At 37.3% G+C, this 23046-nt stretch overlaps 1 protein-coding gene across 3 annotated transcripts in view; it reads left to right on the top strand.

The window, feature by feature from the left end:
- Positions 1-10661: 10661 nt before the first annotated feature.
- Positions 10662-23046, top strand: part of LOC145245989 (uncharacterized) — a 325168-nt gene continuing 312783 nt past the window's right edge. The window contains exon 1 of one of the 3 annotated variants that reach the window (XM_080107785.1): positions 10662-10845. The gene's annotated coding sequence lies outside the window, so the exon portion shown is untranslated. The remainder of the gene's footprint in view (positions 10846-23046) is intronic. The other 2 variants (XM_080107786.1, XM_080107788.1) reach the window with 2 other exon arrangements.

The following is a 23046-nucleotide window of genomic DNA, read 5'->3' as shown; positions in this document are numbered from 1 at the left end:
AATGTTTATTTAAAGAAAAAGGTGGCTGGTTGCTTTGAATTCCCAAAAGCTTGTAAAATAAAATTTACTAAGTAACAAATAGAGAGAAAAAAAAGGGAGAAAAAATCAAAAACAAAAAGGCATTCAATATAAAAAGGAAAAAAGGCAACTGGGCAAAAATTCACTTTAAAATGGTCTCTCAAAAGGGAGACTTTTCAAAATATATAAAATGTTCTTAATATCAAAGGCTTACTTGAAGTCTGAATGAAAAGAGAATAAACATTTCAAAACAGGGAGTCCTTTAAGACGCGTTTTTTCACAAATAAACGAACCTTCAAAGGTTTTTTTAAAATGTCTCTCTCGCCCGAAATAGGGTTCCAAACAAATGGTCCACTCTCCTTTTCATGAAGGGTTGTCAGTGTCTCTCTCTCTCTCTCCTTATTCCTCCTTTCTTCGGAGTAAGCACTTTACTCAAAAATTCCGACACTGTTCTTATAGTTGGGCTCTCTACCCAACGTTTAAATAAAATGAAATTTATCGACGGCACGTCGAATGTTCTTCTTTGAAAGGGAGCTGCCTACAAACACTTCAATACATTCCTTAAAAAAAGGCACTCCACTGTCAGAAAAGGATAAAAAAATATACAAAATACGTTGCCAAAAAACGGTCAGCAACGGAGTCTAAAGGATGCTTCTTCCAAGATGGCCAACCTCCAAACTGATTTTTTTTAAAAGGGCACATAAAACGGGGCATTCCACAAGGATCCTGATTGGCCAATGGCCAAGGGCAAAAAGGAGGAAGAACGGACAGGTCGTTTCAAATTGGGACAGAGATAGAGAAAGAGAGAGAGAGGTAAAAAGGGAGATGGGGCGAGAGAGAAGCGCACACACTCACAGGTCAGTTAAAGGCCGACTACTAGATACGTGTACCGGGCAAAAAGGGAAGGGATTCACAAAGCCAGCGAGTCAGTCGCTCAAGGCAGCCCATCTCCCACCCCACTTGCACTGTGTGATGGTGACAAGAATCTTTAAAGTAAAATTTCGGAAACTCTCCTGACAAGAAAAAAAAAAAAATTTCTTTAACAGAGGTTTGCAAAATTAATATTTTCTATGTAAATTGATTATTATATAATAAACTCTTTTTTTTTTTAAACTACCCAGTAGTTACTATAATGTCCTTTTTTTTCTTTCTAACATGAATCAAAAAAAAAGATATTAAAATTAGAGAAAGCGAGGTACAATTAAAACAAAATTTACTTTCCCTTTGTTTTTACAAATTTACATTGACTTCCTCACTTCAATACCACAAATAATCTTCATTCCTTTCACTAATTCTCTTACGCGTTCTACGGGGTCTAGAACTGGATGTCGAACCTGTTTCCTCCACAATAGCATCATCCATAATTTCCGTACGATCTCTCAAATCAGAGCCTTCCTCGGGGGGTTGCGAGGTTCGATGCGAATGTGTAATAGCCAACTCTAGAGGAAAGAGGTGTTTCAAAGAATGCTCCTGAGAGGAACCATCAGCCTTCCTTATAAGGGCCGATCTCACATGCGAGTCATCCCCCGGGGTAACCTGGATAACCCTGCCCAGGGACCAAAAGGGGCGCGATTTAGCTGGGTTTTTGATAAGGACAACATCACCAACCGCCAGCACATCATCAAAATCGGTTTGATACAAATCGCGAGTCAGTTCTCTCAAGCCAAGGAGATATTCCTCATGCCACAAACTCTTAAATTTCTTTAAAAGCGTATCTCTGTGGGCCAAATTCTCCAGAAGGTCATCCCTAGAAGGGAAAGGACCTTCAAATGGGGACTCGCTAGGCTCTAAAAAAATGGAACTGTTATAATGTGGGCGAATAAACGCATTAGGAGAAATAATCTCCAAACTTGCATCTCCAGAGCACCTGTAAGTGAGGGGACGTGAGTTAACTGCATTCTGTATATCAGACAGGACTGAGAGAAGTTCGAAATAACTCAACCTCTGTCGTCCCACTAGTTTGAAAAGACAACACTTCACGGTCTTTATGAGGCGTTCCCAAACGCTTCCAAACCAAGCCGAATACAAGGGGATAGTGAAGTGCTTGATGTTAAAAGTACTGAATCTCTCCTCGAATTCATCTGTTACAAACACCTGCTTGATTAGGTTGCACCCGCTGACAAATGACCTAGCATTATCTGAATATATATGGGAAGGTACCCCATAGACATTAAAAAATCTAATCAATGCAAGTACCACGGAATGGGTGGACATATCATTAACCAATTCCAAATGGAGAGCCCTTACATTAAAACATGTAAAGAGCAATATATACATTTTCTTTGCCTCCCTACCTTCTCCGACCCACAGATGTCCAGTGAAATCTATCCCCGTGTGGAGGAAAGGCCTCACAAAATTAACCCTGTGTTTAGGCAGATTCGTAACCTTGGGGTATTTGAATGATATCGCATTGTATTTCTTGCACAGAGTACATGAAGAGATAACAGTCTTTACTGCCTGCCTCGACCGGTGTATCCAGAAGCCAGATAAGCGGAGCTTGCTGAGGGTAGCTGCGATGCCTAAATGTTTGCACTTTACGTGGCAATCCAATATAATCAAATTAGTGACATGACTATATCGCGGTAACAAAATAGGGTGTAAAATCTCTGGAGGGTAGTAACTGGACTTGCCGACCCTTCCCCTAGACCTGATCAAACCTCTGTCATCCAGGTACAGGTCCAACCTAGCAACCAGATTAGGAATCCCATGGCTGGAAGGATTCAACAGAAAGGATTTCTCCTGAGAGAGACATGCGGACTGAATTAACCTAAGCAAGTAAATCCTGGCCTCTATCTCAGGTTCAGCTACGGACTTGCGCAGTTTTAGCACAAACCTAACTACATAAGACAAAACTTGCAAGAGTCTAGCCAAGTATGAAAATCTCTCAAAATTCATTACAGGGATAACATCCTGTATCACTGGCGAGTTAGTGGTGGTGAGACCATCTGCCTTCACAACAGGTCGGTGAGGGATCCAAGTGTAATGGCTGAAATCCTCCGGATCCACCCGTATTCTTTCGATTATATCCTCCTTTTCTTGCTCCAAAAAAAACTGACAATAATCTTTATACAAATCTTGTTTGGTCAAACGGGTGACAACCCGATCAAGTACCTTTAACGCTACCTGATGATTGGATGGAACTAAAGGTAATTTGTCCTCATCCCAGGGTAAATTAATATAGTAGCAATTGTTACGATATGAGACTGAATCGCGAAACAATGCTATTTTATCTCGATCATAATCACTAACCGAATCCTCCACAATACCTAATGTCTCTAAACTAAATAGTTTATCTATCGATCTTTCTACAGAGGATTCAGAAAAGCTGTCCAAGGGATTGAAATACTTCGACTTTGGATCAAGGACGAAATAAACATGTGTCACAGGACATTGGGCATATTCCGCGATAACCTGGCTGTAATTGAGGCCACTAACAGTTGCACCTTCCTCAACAAACGTCATAAAATCTGCCACATCACCAAAGGGGACTAGGCCTTGAGGAAACTCGAAGGCGGAACCATTCATACAGGGAGTCAGCTGCATAGGTCCCATGTACTTTAACAAGTCTACGCCTATCAACCCATGCACTGCAATGCTATCATCTCGAACACACGACAGATCAGCAGCCAGCTTGAGGCCACATGCCCGCATATTTTCGACCGCGGCATTAAGACCGCTAATATGGAACTGCAGATCCAATCCCTTATCCACAAGGAAAGCGACAGAACATTCAGAGCTCGGTAACTTCACGCACAAATCAAGCTCATGCAAACTCCTTTGTGCAGAACCAAGGAAGGTTTTGATAGTAAAATTCCTCCTCTTCATGGTCACCGAGCGACAATTCAAAATATCCAATACTCCATCAGATAAATAGGAGCGCTGGCTGCCTGAATCCACTAAACAATTAAAAGTCTTTTCTACATCACCGCAAACTAACTTAATCTCTATTATAGGCAGAAGAAGATTTGCATCCCCCATCTGCAGGCAAGGATTAGCCGTCAACTGAGCCTTCCCCATGTCAAGGCACAAAGCACCTGCATGTTTACAGCTCTGGCACTTCCAGCATGGCCGGAGGCGACCTTTATTACCCGGACAACTCTCGGAGGTATGAGCAGGGCTAGTGCAGCGGACGCACAACTTAACAGCTTTGCAATGTTGTAGACGGTCTTTAAGCAATGCATACTTAGTACAATAATAAGCAGCATGAGTGTTGCACCGGCAAAAATTGCACTTATATTGCACCGGCTCGGGCTTCACAAAGAAATTCTCCAACGTGGCGGGCTTCTTGCTGATACTACTAGGTTTAAACTTAGTACTGAAGGGTCTCTGTTTGACAACCGGCCTTACAGGAAAGCTCGGCCCAGTTCTAGTGATTTCCAACGTTGAATCACGTCCGAATAGTTGTCCAGAATGTCGCTCAGAGAGGGGTAGTTATCACCCACCAAACGAATAATCTCCCGTCTAAACAACGCAGGGAGTTTTTCGAAGATAATACAACTCAGAAGTTGATTACCTGGAGTACCCTCCTACAAGAAATCCAATTCAAAGGAATTTCTAAGCTCATATATCTGAGCCTTAATCCTGGTCAAGAATATCTTGATGCTCTCACCACCGGAATCCTTAAGAGGTTTAGAGTCACTAAGGGACTTAAAAATATAATTTATTATATACTTCTTATCTAGGAACTCCCGTTCCAAAATTTCGACAGCTGTATCGAAATTAGCATCCGAAATAGAGAGGTGGCTTACTATTTGGTGAGCGTAACCCTTGAGGTGATTCTTTAAAATCACCAACATGAGCGACTTGCTTCCCACACTCAGCACACAATTCTCAAACTCCCGGTAGAAATTTAGGTAAGCCAGCTTGTCGTTATCCAAACTTGCTGGGTCAAAAAACGGGCATTTCAGCTTGGGGGTTACATTATAGTGGGATTCAAGAAAGCTTGTTTTAGCTGAGGTTGAGGGAGGGGCGTTCTCCAAAAATTTTTCAACAGTGTTACCTAAAAAGGCAGTTATTTTTGCCTGAAAAAGGGTCTCAGTTTTATGGTGTCTATCAACAACATCTTTCATGTCCGACTCGATATAACCATTTACTATTTGTTCATTTAGCCTGTCTATTAACTCTAACTTTTCTAGAATTTTTTCATGTTGTGAAGAAAACCCTGTTTTCGTAAGATTAGTGGAAGATTCAATGAATTCGACTATTGTCTCTACATCGCCCTTACATAAATCCCGTCTTCTGACTAGTAAGTCAAAAGTGGGGGAATCCATTATGTATATAATTAATAAGACAGCTTAAAACTCCAATAATCCGTTATACAATTTCTTTTAGGAACAAAGGAGGCTCAGTTCTAGAGAAGGAGGGAACATATGTGTCAAAACTACAAAGGAATTCGTCTTTCTCAGACTGAGGACAAACTAAAGCTGAAGAAACTCAAACTTTAATCTAAATATTCACCCCAGGCACGGGAGTGCCAAAATGTACCACGTGGCAGGCATTACAACATTTAGATATACAAAATGAATAAGAACCATTAAATTAACTAATGAGAAATAAATCTCTTGTTAATATTAAAATATAAAATTAACGTGGACGAATATCACAAAATTATTTTTTTTTAAATATATGGGTAGCAACTTCTACCAAAAAATGCAAAACAAAGGGTTAGAATTTGTGTTATAAGAATTTTCAAAATGGCGTCCCAACGGACAAAATTTTAAAAAAGAGGCGGGAAACTATGGCATGGGAAACGTCACACAGTGCAAGTTGGAAATGAGAGATGTCAGCTTACAAAAATGACCAATAAAACATTCAATAAAACGTAAAATTATTGGGAATAAAACAACCTGCAACCTTGGAACAAAAGGGTCTGTTCAAAATTTTAATTTTAATAAAGAAATTCTAAGTATAGAGAAGAGAAAGAAAAATAGGATGTGTTAAGAGGACTAATGGAATAAATTTACCAACGTGTTCAGCGTCCCGACCACGTGGTTTAGTAATTAGCAAAAATGCTTAGAATTTTAAAGAAATATCTTATACAGTTAGTAAATTCATAAGCTATGGAAATACGAAGACAAAGTGTTGTGCGTTAAAGAAAAATGTCTCATGTTGTTTGTAAACGAATAAGACATGAGAACCTTCAAAGCAAAGTGACGAAAATTTCTGGGGGTGTCGCCAAAACTCGTCTTTTTGGGAAACGATTGGGGTAAAAAAAAGAGAAAATAATATCATGCAACAACACAAAGAGAAATAAAAGGTAATTAATTGAGACCCTGTAAACTGTTAGAATTATAAATGTTTATTTAAAGAAAAAGGTGGCTGGTTGCTTTGAATTCCCAAAAGCTTGTAAAATAAAATTTACTAAGTAACAAATAGAGAGAAAAAAAAGGGAGAAAAAATCAAAAACAAAAAGGCATTCAATATAAAAAGGAAAAAAGGCAACTGGGCAAAAATTCACATTAAAATGGTCTCTAAAAAGGGAGACTTTTCAAAATATATAAAATGTTCTTAATATCAAAGGCTTACTTGAAGTCTGAATGAAAAGAGAATAAACATTTCAAAACAGGGAGTCCTTTAAGACGCGTTTTTTCACAAATAAACGAACCTTCAAAGGTTTTTTTAAAATGTCTTTCTCGCCCGAAATAGGGTTCCAAACAAATGGTCCACTCTCCTTTTCATGAAGGGTTGTCAGTGTCTCTCTCTCTCTCTCCTTATTCCTCCTTTCTTCGGAGTAAGCACTTTACTCAAAAATTCCGACACTGTTCTTATAGTTGGGCTCTCTACCCAACGTTTAAATAAAATGAAATTTATCGACGGCACGTCGAATGTTCTTCTTTGAAAGGGAGCTGCCTACAAACACTTCAATACATTCCTTAAAAAAAAGGCACTCCACTGTCAGAAAAGGATAAAAAAATATACAAAATACGTTGCCGAAAAACGGTCAGCAACGGAGTCTAAAGGATGCTTCTTCCAAGATGGCCAACCTCCAAACTGATTTTTTTTAAAAGGGCACATAAAACGGGGCATTCCACAAGGATCCTGATTGGCCAATGGCCAAGGGCAAAAAGGAGGAAGAACGGACAGGTCGTTTCAAATTGGGACAGAGATAGAGAAAGAGAGAGAGAGGTAAAAAGGGAGATGGGGCGAGAGAGAAGCGCACACACTCACAGGTCAGTTAAAGGCCGACTACTAGATACGTGTACCGGGCAAAAAGGGAAGGAATTCACAAAGCCAGCGAGTCAGTCGCTCAAGGCAGCCCATCTCCCACCCCACTTGCACTGTGTGATGGTGACAAGAATCTTTAAAGTAAAATTTCGGAAACCATTTCAGATCAGGAGTAAAGGTCAAACCCAGAAGCTTGTCAAAACACGGGGCCTCACCCAGACGAGAGCCATCCATCACAATTGATGCCAGATGGGGATCAGAGCGTTGATGATGTAAGGATAGGAGTTTGGTTTTGGATGCATTAAAGGTAACTAGCCACATCTTCCCCCACTGAACCACGCGCTCGAGATCAGAGGAGAGAGAATCAGAGAGAACTTTGTCATTTACAGCCTTTGATGTGTTGCCGTAGATGGTCGTGTCATCAGCATAGATGTCAATGAATGATTTAAGTATGTGTTTAGGGAGGTCATTGATGTAGATCAGGAAGAGAGTTGGGCCCAGGATTGACCCCTGAGGGACTCCAGCATTTATATTGCAGGCCTCCGATTTTTGTCCATCTACCACTACTCTTATGAGCCTATCAGAGAGAAATGATTTAATGATTGAGAAAACATTTCCAGTTATACCGTAGCTGGAAATCTTGTGAAGTAGACCCTTATGCCATACCTTGTCAAAGGCCTTTGATATGTCAAGAGCAATTCCCCTAGAAAGGAAGCCTTTGTCAAGAGATTCACTAATCCTGTGGGATATAACCGTCAGCACATCTGTGGTAGATCTTGCAGAGCGGAAACCATATTGTGTGTCACTTAGAAGGTTATTCCTGCTGAGGTTGTTGACTATATCTTATTGAATAAATATCATTTTATGGCCATTCTTGAAGAAGATATTGTCTTTAAAAGAGAATACACATCCCATAATATTTTTAAAAATTATTTTTACTTGTTTACTGTTGTTTTAAAAAAATTAAATTAATTTTTCTAAGTTTTAGTTTTCTACCTAGCTTTGAAGGTTTTTGGTCTTTCAACTTATTTTAAAGAGTTTATTTAGTTTAAAAAAAAAAAAAAAGTAATGTCGAACTGTTACTTATGAACAAAAAATGTCCGACATGAGAGGATAACGTCTTAGGAGGATAATTGTTCCAAAATAGAAAATTAAAGAAAATATTAAGGTAGTTAAAACGAGCCCCCCCCCCCTCGAAAAGAAAATAAATTTGTATAATTTTAGGTAATAATGCACATCCCATAATATTTTTTAAAATATTTTTACATGTTTATTGTTTTAAAAAAAATTAAATTGATTTTTCTAAATTTTCGTTTTCTACCTAGCTTTGTGAGTTTTTGGTATTTAAACTTATTTAAAGAGTTTATTTAATTAAAAAGAAATAACAAGTAATGTCAGACTCGACATTACTTAGTAAATAATTTTTAACAAAAAATGTTCGAAAAATAAAGAAAATAGTGAGGTAGATATAGTTTTAAAACGAGCCGCCCCCACCTCCAAAAGAAAATAAATTTCGAAACTTGATCACGGAGTCAAGATACGGAAAACGAAACCAAATATTTATTTAAAAAATACTCTAGTTTTAACACTTTTTGTGTCATTACGAAACAAAAATAAATAAAGAAAACACGTATTATCAAAGAAAGCAATTATTTTATTTAGAAGAATTAATTCAGTATACATAATTCTTGTCTTATTACAAAACAAAAAAGAAAACATGTAATTTTGGTATCGCGCTGAAATAATAACGTTATTATTTCGAAAGCCATTCTTAACATTGGGAGGGGAAGGTATCGTTTAAAAGTCATTTCGGGGGCACTTGTACACTTGTGCAGTACTTAAAAAATATACAAATTTATTTTTTTGACGAGTTTTCCGGGGACGGGTTTTCCGGAGACGAGTTTTCCTGAATTCGTTTTGTTCATAAGGAACACTCAACATTACTTTTTTTTTTTTTTTTTTTTTTACTAAATAAACTCTTTAAAATAAGTTGAAAGACCAAAAACTTTTAAAGTTAGGTAGAAAACTAAAACTTAGAAAAATTTATTTAATTTTTTTAAAACAACAGTAAACAAGTAAAAATATTTTATAAAAATATTATGGGATGTGTATTTTCTTTTAAAGACAATATTTCCTTCAAGAACGGTCATAAAATGTGTTTTCAATCGATATTTATTCAATAAGGGGCCAGTTTTCCTACCTAGCAAAAGGGGACGAGTTTTCCGAGGTTGAGTTTTCCAGAGACAAGTTTTCCGGGGACGAGTTTTCCTAAGTTTAGAATTTCATTTAAAAAAAAAAAACACCGTCTTTTTTTTTTTTTTAATAAAACTAATTTTAAAATTTCGATGTTCGAAAAACAGTCCATAATATGTCAATATAAAAATTCTATTTTTGTTTGATAAAAAGAATAAAACAGTTAATAAATACAAAAAAAAGTCCATTAAGTTCAAATAAAGCCTGTTTGAATAAAACTTATATAAAAAAAAAAGGTTCATTCTATACGGTTTTGATCATCCGTAGATAAAACGTCACTTCCGGCAAATGGCTTTGTAAACAACGGGTGACGAAAGTTAACCATAACCAATAAATCTTATCAAAGGCAAGATAGGTTACTTTTCTACCTTACTGGATATATTTTTTGTGTTTTTATTTAATGTAACATGTTTATTCAGCTCGAAAAACATGCAGTGTTTACCGATGTATTGGAAAATTCAAAATGGCGCATCTGACTGTCTCTTTAACACCGTAAGTGTGGGAAAAGATGTTATAAATAATAAACTAGACAAAATACTATTAAAAAACAACCGAATATATGTCAACTCATGTCACGGTAACATATATCGAGCGAATTTCTAACAGTATTTTGTCTCGTTTATTATTTATAATATCTTTTCCCAAGCTCACCCTCTCCGAGAAAGTGTCGGACGCCATTTTGAATTTTCCAATCGGTATGCATGTTTTTCGAGCTGAATAAACATGTTACATTGAATAAAAACACGAAAAATATATCCAGTTTGGTAGAAAAGTAACTTATCTTGCCTTTCTTTGATAACATTTATTTGTTATATATTTGTTTATTTTTTTGTTTTTTTTTGACAACTTTTTCGAATCTATGTGTACAGTAATACTAACCCCACTTCTTATATTATCAAATAAAACAAATATTTTCTTTAAAAAATTTAGTACTTCTCGGGGAACAGTGTTTTTTATTTAATGATTGCTTCAAAAGCATATGCGCAAAAGGTTTTCTTGGGTTTATTTAAACACGAAAACTTTTTGAACGTACGATTTGAGGCCAAAAATCGGTGGCAAAAGCATTATTTGAATATGTATAAAATGTGTTTTTAATCGATATTTATTCAATAAGGGACCAGTTTTCCTTCCTAGCAAAAGGGGACGAGTTTTCCGGGAACCAGTTTTCCTAAATGCGGCTACACATATCGCCTAATAAAAGTAGAATCTCATTCTATCGGCGGGGGGTGGTGGATGGACTAATTCAACGGAAGAACGTGTTTCTTTCACGAAATTTTTAGTTTCATTTTTATTTATCAAACTGAAACTAAAAAAATTCTTAGTAACATGTGTCAAATATTTTTAGTTTCAGTTTGTATTCTTTCACTTTTCACAAGATTGTTTTTTCAAAAGTTGAATTCAATTTTTGACGTAAGTTAATTTTTAAAAATATTTTATTGTCTTCAGTTTAACTAATCTATCTCACACTTTTTTTTCCTTCTTCTTTTCATAATGTCGCTTTTTGAAAAATCAATGTTTCTTTTTTTCTTACTCTTACGGATTTTTGTGAAATCGAAAAATCATTTGCCAATTTGTTGATTTTCCTTTTGAAAAAACTGAATTTGTCTCCGCATAAAAGCAGAACACATTTATTTTATAATTTTTAAAAAGGCAATTTAAAAAATTTGTTCTGACGAACTTCCTTGTTTATGCGACTACTCACTCACACAGGAGAAAAAAAAATCTAGAAAAGTGGGGATTAAAAAACCAGTGGGCACTCTGTTTCCCCGCATACACGCAAAAAATATTCCTCGGTAGGGCGCTTCAAGCGATTAGCAATAAACTAACCCCTTTTCAAAGCTACTGTTGATTAAAAAAAATAAAGGCAAATGTGTATTTCAGCGGCGGGGTTTGTATTATTGTACACATAGATTCGAAAAAGTTGTCAAAAAACAAATATATAACAAATGTTATCAACGGCAAGATAAGTTACTTTTCTACCTAACTGGATATATTTTTTGTGTTTTTATTCAATGTAACGTGTTTATTCAGCTCGAAAAACATACAGTGTTTACCGATGTATTGGAAAATTCAAAATGGCGCCCGACTCTCTCTTTAACAGGTTAAGTTTGCGAAAAGGTATTATAAATAATAAACTAGACAAAATACTATTAAAAAAACTACAGAATATATGTCAACTTAGGGTTTGTATCTTTTCTGTGTCTAATGTTATACATTAGTACCTACATTAGGGGTCATTTCGAGTTCAAAGTTTTTTGATCACCCGTCTGGGCGGCGGCCATATTAGATATTCATCGTTAGTTATTTAGACGAAGCATACACATTTAAATCGTGATTTTCTCTAGTTCAGATGGGTGCAGTAAATAAACTTATAACTCGAAATTGCCCCTAATGTATTAATGTATAACATAAGACACAGAAAAGAAACATTTATAATGTATACACAGCTTTATTTTCTCATATAACCACCAATCCACCATACGCACTCAATGGATTTTACCAAAATAGGTACAAAACACCCCCCCTCCCCATGTTAAGAATGACACTTAATTTGATCGAGTAGTTTTTTTTTTTTTTTACAGCGGAAAAACATTTTTATAAGAGCGCGTTGAAGGCAGACATCTTCGATTTGTTAAAAATTTTTGTGTGAATTTTAGAAACGACACGGGAGATAACTCCATGTAAAGCGCGGACACTCCCTCCCCATCTTTAATAACTAGCTTTTCTTCCTAAAAATCGAACCTTTGGCCCGGTATCATAACAAATTGTTTTTTCACTGTAAAATAAAAACTACTTGATTAAATTAAGTTAAATTCTTTTTCGGAGAACTTCATTCCATAACTGATGCGTACAATTTAAACTTTTTTCGATATTTTCATTCTTTTAATGTCTTGACTAAACTACGTACCATTGATTGTAAAGAAAATTTGTTGTAAATAATTATTGAAAAATATTGCAAAGTGTTTACATAGCTGGTTCTTTGGGATAATGGGAGCGCTTCGGCGAATTTGCACAGATGGCCAGCATTACAGGCCGACCCGGTACTTTTAAGAGAGAGGGACACGCCAAATATCTACACCGGTGAAACCGTGAATTCCATTTTTAAAACGAACATATATTTAAACCTTTTTATTTATAAGAAACTATACAGAACGAATGATACATATTTATAAGTATTTATTCAACGAGTTATGTATATTTATAACTATTTAACAGAAAAATGAACAAAATAAAAACTAAATAAATTTGAGTTATTTTTTTTAGTTTACTGACCCCTCGTCATTCACCTCTAATTTGTCGACTCGAATGGTTTTCGGATACGCTGAGAACGAATACCACATTTATTTTTTGCGCAAACGTGCAGTTATCCATATTTGAAGACATTCAGTATCCAACGTAATCGTTATTGTTTTTGCTGACGGCCATCTTGTTTCCCATTTACGAAAAACCGCCAAAACAGCCAAACAGAGCCAAAACATGGTCCCCAAAACATTTTTCGTTTTCAATACCGAAATGAGCCCCCCCCCCCTCACCTTTCCGGATATTGTTCCGCTTTCCAATATACAAACGGAGGTGCTCGGAAAACTCGTCCCGGGAAAACTCGTCTCTGGAAAACCCGTACCTGGAAAAATCCCCCTTTTGCTAGGTAGGAAAACTGGTCCATTATTGAATAAATATCGATTGAAAACACATTTTATTACCGTTCTTGAAGGAGATATTGTTTTTAAAAGAGACCATTGTGTTGGACCTATTCATATTCGGTATTTATTTACAGTCTGCACAAAAGTCCCTAATAAGAGAAGGAAGCGATCTCACGATCGAGAAAGCACTCGGAATCGTCGAGACAGAAGAAGCCACGTGTAAACAAATGGAAGCATTACGTACAACAGCAGTAGAAGACAGCTCTACACTCGCAGTTAGAGCCAGACAGCCCAGTGGACCTACCACATGTGGTAATTGTGGCACAAAACACCATCAATATAAATGCCCAGCTAAAGGCAAATACTGCCTAAAATGCAATAAAAAGGGACACTTTGCTAAAGTTTGCCACTCTAAAATGGGAGACGAGGGGCACACACGCAGACAGTCATTCCAGCCACAGAGGAAATATAATAAGAATAAAATCCACATGGCAGCAGCACATATGGGTAGCAACGACGACAGTTCCACAGAGGAGCTGTACTTTCACACAGTAAAGGAATTACCGTTAGCGACCACAGAAGCTTTCACAAAACTGAAGATAGGCAACAGCAAAGCCCAAATAGAGGTTGACGCGAAAATCGACACAGGTGCAATGAGCAACCTGTTACCTAAACAGGTATTCAAGGAACTGAAAGGAGTACCACTGGAAAAATCAGCTATAAGGCTAATTGCGTTTGGAGGCTCAACGATAGACCAAGAAGGGACCTGTCGTTTAGGGGTCAGATCCCGCGACAAGTTCGTTAAAGCGACCTTTCACGTGGTGAAATCAAGAGACCCTATACTAATAGGACTCCAAACATCAAGAGAATTAGGGCTAGTCACCCTTAACTTGGCTATAAAAACGGACACAACTCATGTGACGGACAAAGCATCCCGGCCTACTCCCCCGCACGACATGAAACCGGTCCCCGTGCAGGAACCATGTACGATGGGAAACCTTGGAGAAAGGAGGAAAATCATTGAGGAATTTCCAGACGTATTCGACTCCATTGGTTGTCTGCCAGGTGAACACACCATCCATTTAAACCCCGAAGTACCACCAGTTGTCCACCCACCACGTCGAGTCCCAATATCCCTAAAAGGAAAGTTGAAATTGGAGTTGGACTCCTTAGAGGCCCAGGGAATAATTTCCCCTGTAAAGGACCCAACGCCCTGGGTAAACTCATTCGTCTGTACCACTAAAAGGAACGGATCGGTCAGGCTATGCCTCGACCCCCGAGACTTAAATAAAGCAGTGCACAGACCACACTATGCGACTCCGACATTCGAAGACATCACTGCGGAACTAGACAACGCTAGATGGTTCACAAAAGTCGATATCAAGTCCGGCTACTGGCATTTGAAACTGGACGAAAAGTCGAGACGTCTCACAACATTCATTACCCCACATGGCAGATACATGTACAACAGGTACCCCATGGGAGTCAAATCTGCCCAAGATGAGTTCCAAAGAGCCATGCAGGAAAACTTCGGAGACCTCGAAAATGTCCTATCCATATGCGACGACATAGTAGTGTACGGATTCGAGGAAGACGGCAGTGACCATGACAAGGCACTGAGGCAGCTAATGTTTAGAGCAAGGGAAAGAAACTGCAGGTTTAATTCAGAGAAATTTGTGGTGAAAACCTCCGAAATCCCTTTCTACGGCCACATAATCTCAAGAGACGGTGTCAAGCCAGATCCCCGGAAAATAGAGGCGATCACACAGATGCAACCCCCCGAGGATGCAAAGCAGCTCACCAGCTTCCTAGGCCTGGTGAACTACTTGAACAAATTCTCTCCATGACTCGCGACACTGACAAAACCCCTACGTGAGTTAACATCGAAGAAGAATGACTTCACATGGTCTTCACAGGAGCAACAGGCATTCAAAGAAATCAAAAAAGAGATCGGAAATCATACGACACTCCGATACTTCGACCCTAAAGAACCAATAGTGCTACAGGTAGATGCGTCTTCAATGGGTATAGGTGCGGCTCTGCTACAAAACGACAGACCAGTAGCATTCGCGAGCAAAGCACTTTCCGGACCAGAAACACGCTACTCAAACATAGAGAGGGAGATGTTGGCTATCGTCTTTGGCCTGGAGAAATTTCACAGTTACGTTTGGGGCCACAAAACGACAATTCATACGGATCACAAGCCATTGGAGTCGATAGCATTGAAAAATCTAGCACAAGCACCCCCAAGACTGGCTAGAATGTTATTGAAGGTCGAGGGATATGATTTTACTGTAAAATATACCCCAGGAAAAACAGTTCCAATTGCAGACTGCTTGTCACGAGTAGCACCCAGACCCAGTGGGCACATTGAAGGGATCGATCTCAACGTCCATAGCATGATCTCATACCTCAACTTTGCGCCGACGAGAGTTGAAGATATAAGAGTGGAAACATCCCAGGATCCACTCCTAAAGCAACTTGTAAGCATGGTATTGACCAGCTGGCCTTCCAACCGGGCTGACTGCCCAGGAATTCTCCTGCCATTCTGGAATTTCAGAGATGAGATTGGGGTCCAGGATGGAATTCTACTCAAGAGCCAGAGAATCATTATCCCAGCCTCGTTGCAAAGAGGCATACTGGAAGAGCTGCATGCTTCACACCAAGGAGTAGAGAGAACGAGGTTACGAGCGCGTTCAGCGGTGTACTGGATAGGGTTAAATAAGGACATAGAAGATATAGTCCGAGAGTGCCACACATGCCAGAAATACCAAGCCAGTATCCCGCCCGAATCAATACTCCAGCACGAAACCCCTACGTACCCCTGGCAGTACGTCAGCACAGACTTGTTCACATTGGCAGGGAAAGAATATCTGCTTGTGGCAGATCAGTACAGCCGAAACCCCTTCGTACGACGCCTTCCGTCCGCCTCATCAATATCCGTTATTAGAAGTATTAAGACGATATTTGAGGAACAAGGAGTGCCGGAAATCTTGTACTCGGACAATGGTCCACAATTTACAAGTAAAGATTTCAAAGATTTTGCCAGGACGTACAGCTTCCAACACAGGACATCGTCCCCACATTACCCCAAGTCTAACGGATTCGCCGAAAGAATGGTGGGAACATGCAAGAAAATTTTGACGAAGGCAGGGGAAACTGGTCAAGACAGCTACCTAGCAATGATGGCTTACAGAGCCACGCCACTGTCATCAGACATTAAGTCCCCGGCAGAGTTACTCAACGGACGAAAAATACGGACACCCCTAGTATCCAAGCAACAACTTGGCGATGAGCAGACTAGGACAGCCATACAGAAACAGAAAGATCATTCTAAGGTCTGCTATGACAGGAAACATAACAGACACCACTCCCGCCTACATGCAGGACAGAATGTCTATGTCCAGCAGGAAAAAGCAAAGATATGGGAGCCTGGAAAAATTCAGCGCTCCAGCGTGACACCCAGATCCTACATAGTTGAATCTGAGAACGGTAACACCTATAGAAGGAACAGGCAGTTCCTCAGACCAGCTGGGAGGAGATCAACAACCGCAAATAGATCCGACCAACCTCGCCCCAGCGACTCTCCACCGGATCCCACCCAGAAGGAAGGTCCCCCCCCTAAACAAATCGAACAGCCGACCACCGAACAACACTCCAGCGGCACGCCTCACACCCGAACTGAGAAACTCACCCCCGAATTAAGAAGATCTCAGAGACGAGTGAATGCTCCTCAGAAACTGAACTTATAGGTTACACTATCCTAAAAAAAAGAGACAATACCATTACCCTAGAACAATGGAGACAAGCTAAATAATATATTAGAGATTATGTTATCCCTTAATCAGATAAAGGCTAAATATCGCCCTTGGACTATATACATATATATGGAAGGGAAGGGATGTCATAATATAGGCTAAGAGACTATTAGTCGCCTAGAGTTATGCCCCTTGGCCCGTGACGTATGAATCTCGTCCGCCATTGTTTCTCAGTGCAACGTTTACTACTAGACAATAAAGAACGCATTTTACACCACCTTCGAGTCTGTTTATCAATGCTTCCAAAGTATGTATTATCACGACATATGCACCTCTATAATATTTAAAAAAAAATATTTTTAACTCTTGCTTAAAAAAATAAACTTGATAACGGAGTCAAGATACGAAAAACGAAACCAAATATTTATTTAAAAAATACTCTAGTTTTAACACTTTTTGTGTCATTATGAAACAAAAATAAAGAAAGGAAACATGTATTATCAAAGAAAGCAATTATTTTATTTAGAAGAAGTAATTCAGTTTAAATAATTCTTGAAAACAAAACAACAAAAAAGAAAACACGGTCTTATATGTAATTTTGGTACCGCGCTGAAATAATAACGTTATTATTTCGAAAGTCAAAAATCAGAAGCTCACAGTATAAATGCTGGAGTCCCTCAGGGGTCCATCCTGGGCCCAACTCTTTTCCTGATCTACATTAATGATCTTCCAAATCACATCCTTACATCATTCGTAGACATTTTTGCTGACGACACTACCATCTATGGTAGCACATCTAAGACAGTAAATGACCAAGTTCTCTCCGATTCTCTCTCCTCTGATCTTGATCACGTCGTACAATGGGGAAAGGAGTGGTTCGTTACTTTTAATGCATCTAAAACCAAGCTTCTATCCTTACATCATCAACGCTCTGATCCCCATCTGGCATCAATTAAAATGAATGGCTCTCGTCTTGGGGAAGCCTCAAGTTTTGACAGGCTTCTGGGCTTGACCTTTTTACTCTTGATCTCAAATGGAATACGTACATCAAATCTGTTGCCAAGGCCGCTGGAAAAATGGTCGGATCCTTCTATCGATCCAGTAGATATCTCACTGCTGATGCAAATCTATCTATATAAGAGCCAGATACGTCCAAGGATTGAATACTGTTGCCACATATGGGCAGGAACTGCTAGAAAAGACTTCTCCTGCCTTGATAGGGTTCAAAATAGACTTCGTGGCCTGGTAGGAGATGTCCTTTTCTCTTTGCTGCAACCTCTATCTCACAGAAGAGATGTTGCGAGTTTGTGTATGCTTTATCGTTATTTTCATGGAAAGTGTTCAACTGAGCTTCAATCTATGGTCCCCCCTCGCCAAACTTTCACAAGAAACACTAGACTAGCTGAAAACATTATCAATAATTTTCCCCACTCTTTATCTGTACCTAAACCTAAACATAGATTCCATGATCAAAGCTTCTTTCTTAGAACTGCACGCCTGTGGAATTGTCTTCCGTTTTCCTGCTTTCCAGCTTTCTATAATATGATTGTCTTCAAGTCCAACGTTAACAAGTTTCTGATTAGCCGTTCCACTTAAGTTAACAAATTTACCAAACTTCCATTACTATCGATTACTATATTGTCCTTTTGACTACTCTACACTCTTTAACCCTTATCCTTGAGTGGCCTATCGGCCTTGATAAGTGGTGACGCCTATGTAAAAAAAAAAAAAGTCAGAGGGGGGGGGGAAGGTATCGTTTAAAAGTCATTTTGGAGGCACTTGTAGTACATAAAAATATACAAATGTATTTTCTTTTGGCGGCTCGTTTTAAAACTGTATCTACCTCAGTATTTTCTGTAATTTTTGGACATTTTTTTGTTCAAAATTATTTAATAAGTAATGTCGAGTGCGACTTTACATGGGTACTGGTAGTGGTTTTAGTTCCATGCCGAACACCATAAAAATAAACTGAGTTCTTCCTCTCCCTATGCATGGGCAAAGAACATGTTTTAGTTGCCATAGTAACTAAACGATCATGAATTTTTATCGACTTTTTTTTATAAGTTTTACTGTTTATGAATATTGAAATAAATGAAATTACTACACATTTATTAGTAATATTTTTTTAAAATATTTTTTTGTAATGAAAAAAAGTTTCATTCAACACACAAAACTAAAAACACATAGTAATGATAAATGATTTATTTTATTCATTGAAATTGTCTAAATTTTAAATGAAAAAGTTAAAAGTTTAAAAAAATGCTATTTAAAAAAAATAGAAAAAGTCGATAAAAGTGAATGAATGGTGCGAAACATTAAATAAACCAACGTAAATAAATTTATTATTCTATCACCATTTCTATCGCAGTAAAACGTCGCCATTAAAAAAGAAAATGCTATTTAAAAAAAAAAAGGTCGATCAAATTATTACTAATAAATGTGTAGTAATTTCATTTATTTCAATATTCATAAGCAGTAAAACTTATAAAAAAAAGTCAATAAAAATTCATGATCGTTTAGTTACTATGGCAACTAAAACATGTTCTTTGCGCATGCGTAGGGAGAGGGAGAACTCAGTTTTTTTTTATGGTGTTCGGCATGGAACTAAAACCGCTACCAGTACCCATTACATGTTATTTCTTTTTAACTAAATAAACTCTTTAAAATAAGTTTAAATACCAAAAACTTACAAAGCTAGGTAGAAAACGAAAACTTAGAAAAATCAATTTAATTTTTTTAAAACAATAAACATATAAAAATATTTTTAAAAATATTATTGGATGTGCATTATTACCTAAAAATATACAAATTTATTTTCTTTTGGAGGGGGGGGAAGCTCGTTTTAAAACTATATCTACCTTAATATTTTCTTTAATTTTCTATTTTTGAGCAATTATACTCCTAAGACGTGATCCTCTTATATCGGACATTTTTTGTTTATAATTAACACTCGACATTACTTTTTTTTATTTTTTTAACTAATAAACTCTTTAAAATAAGTTGAGAGACCAAAAACTTTCAAAGCTAGGTAGAAAACGAAAACTTAGAAAAATTAGTTTAATTTTTTTAAAACAACAGTAAAAAAGTAAAAATATTTTTTTTAAATATTATGGGATGTGTATTCTCTTTTAAAGACAATATCTTCTTCAAGAACGGTCATAAAATGTATTTTCAATCGATATTTATTCAATAAGGGACCAGTTTTCCTACTTAACAAAAGGGGACGAGTTTTCTGGGGTCGAGTTTTCCGGAGACAAGTTTTCCGGAGACAAGTTTTCCGGGGATGAGTTTTCCTAAATTCAAAAACGGACAAATTTTTTTTTTCACTTAATTATATTCATTTTCTTAACTTTCTTACTAAAATGCGTGCATGCACGTAGTCACTTGACGTTTCACAAGGTGTATGAATACATGGCAGACATTTTAAATGACAAGAAATATTTTTCATAAAATAAAGTTTTCACTTCATTTAAGAGTAAAAATATTGCTGTCAGTAAGTTTTCACAAGCTGTTTACAAAAGCATATTTTATGTTTTTCGTTCTTTTTTTGGGGAGGGGGTATTCAAATTGTGTACTTTAACAAGTACTTCTGCAGTTTAACTAACTGTTTTTCCATGGAGGAAGCACTGTTAAAGTACACAAGTTCTATATTTGAATACCTCCTCCCCAAAAAAAGAACGAAAAACATAAAATATGCTTTGGTATTGTGAAAACTTAATTTTTCTTTTTTTTTTAGATCAATTAAAAGAGGTTAATACCATGCAAACCGTAAATTAGCGGCAGATTTGATTATTTGTGGCCTGCAACATCGAATATCCCCCCCCCCCAAAAAAAAACAAATTAGTGGTCGGTGTTCTTTTTTTTTTTTTTTTATTACATTTTCACCCCAAACAAGGCACATTGCCACTTTGGTGTAGGGGGCTACTATCAGGGGCAGCAACTACTAGGGCACTATGTAAGGATTTGGGCAGCAAGATGTTGGTTCACGTTACACTTGAACTTCTGCATGTCTGTACAGTTGAGGAAGCAGGGACCTGGAATGGAATTCCAGAGTCTAGCTGTTCTGGGAAATAAACTACTAGAGTAAAAGGCTCTCTTGCATCTAGGGATCTCTACTGTGAAGGGGTGGGATTTAGCTGCTTGTCAGGTTTGTCGGGGGTATTTATGTCGTGGGGGCACAAGTGTCTGCAGTTCGTCAGAGCATTCACCATTAAAATACTTGTAGAACAGGCAGAGGGATGCAACGTTTCGTCGATGGGATAGAGACTGAAGCTTAGATGCCAGTTCAGGACCTATCAGATTGGCGACTCTCTTCTGAACCTTGTCTAGGAGCGAGAGACTAGCAGCAGATGCACCAGCCCAAATATGACAGCAATACTCCACACATGGGCGAATGGTGGCCTTATAGAAGTGTCAGTAGTTTTCTAGCACGGTAGAGAGAACCTACCTTCTTCACAGCGGGCCTGGCGATGTTTTCAATGTAATTGTTCCAACTCATGTTTCCTGTGAACGTTAGGCCAAGGAGTTTGAAAGATGTGCTCTCAGATAGGGAGTCACTGGCCATTGCTATTGGTGGCAGAGAAGGTTTCTTGTAATTATTGAAGGAAACCAGTTTAGTCTTGGCAGCATTGAATGTGACCATCCATTTTTGTCCCCATTCTACTACAGATCGGAGGTCATCCTCTAGTGTTTTTGCCATTTTTTTAGTTATGTGTTCATTTGTTTTCCTGTCATGCCTGTTATAGAGTGTGGTTTCATCAGCATATATACCTATCTCAGAGGCAGTTTTGTCAGGGAGGTCATTAATAAATATTAGGAACAATAGAGGTCCAAGGATAGATCCCTGAGGCACTCCCGCATTTATATCATATTGTTTAGATGTATGACCGTCGAGGACAACCTGGATTTTTCTCTTATCTAAGAAGGATTTAATTTAGTTCTGTTTTACCTTTTGATTTATTTTAATAAATATTACTCTAAGTACTGTTTTTAATTTGTTGTGTTTTCTTTACGTTCTTTCCCCCTCCAATAAATCTTACTTTCTTTTACGCCAACGCCGGTGGTGGGAGGGGAAATTCCAGTTACATGTGGCATATTTAGCTTCTTTTGGCATTTTTTTCATTATTGAAAAACAAGATGGCCGCTATTAAAAATGATAAAGATTACATTGGATACTGAATGTCTTCAAATATGGATAACTGCGTGTTTGCACAAAAATAAATGCGATATTCGTTCCCAGCGTATCCGAAAACCTATAAAAGTCGACAAATTAGAGATCAATGCGAAGGAGTCGGTAAACTAAAAATTTACCAAATAGGATAATGAAACAATTTTTACAAAAGAAATGTGAAACGTAAACAATGTTTAAAATCTATACTGCTGTCGGATACATCTAATTAGGCACAGAAAAACGTGTCCTTTTTCACGCCGTCTCCATAGTTCTTCCATTAGATGCGAATGTGTTATATTTTGATTTAAATTGTTTTGTTCTTACTGTTTAAAATATTTTCATTTAAATATTTTATTCTTACTATTAAAAAAAAAAAAAGAAAAAAAGAAATAGATATGTAGGGTCTGCCAAACGATTGTGAAAAATGGACCGCATGTTTCCGTGACGTCAGATTTGTGTTAACTATGCGAACCATGGAAAAGAAGAAGCGACTTAATGATTTTTTAAAAACCTTTGTTTATCTTCTTCAAACTGCAATTAATAATTAATCTTTGTTATAATTTTGTTAGGTTTTAAGATTTACACAGTTTAATGATTAGTAATATTATAAACATTTGTATATTAAATATGAGATGCGGTTTTACTGAATGTTCATTTGGTTACCTATGGAGTTCCATATTTTGTTTGGTAAAAAGAAACAAACAAAATATGAAGGGAGAGGCTTACAAAATGCTTAATATTTGTGCAATAATATTTTCAAATTGGTTTTAATCTGGCGATAAGATAGCTGACAAGAGTTATGTTTATATTAAAACTTAATCATTAAAAAAATTTAAACAATTAAAAATCTATGTTGTAATGGAACATTTTGAAATAATGGAATTTTAATCGTTTTAATCTTTTAAAAATGAATTAATTTTTAAGAAGTTTCTTTTTCTTGGCAATTCAACTGATTATAGTATATATTAATTCGAAAAAACGCTATTAAAAAAACATAATAATATTAAGTTTATATCAATTTTTTAATTTCAACTTCAAGGTA

The sequence above is a fragment of the Euprymna scolopes genome, chromosome 23 (assembly GCF_053919585.1).
Source record: "Euprymna scolopes isolate OS-2025 chromosome 23, ASM5391958v1, whole genome shotgun sequence".
In the NCBI taxonomy this organism is placed as follows: domain Eukaryota; kingdom Metazoa; phylum Mollusca; class Cephalopoda; order Sepiida; family Sepiolidae; genus Euprymna; species Euprymna scolopes.
This window is presented reverse-complemented; position numbering and strand designations above follow the sequence as displayed.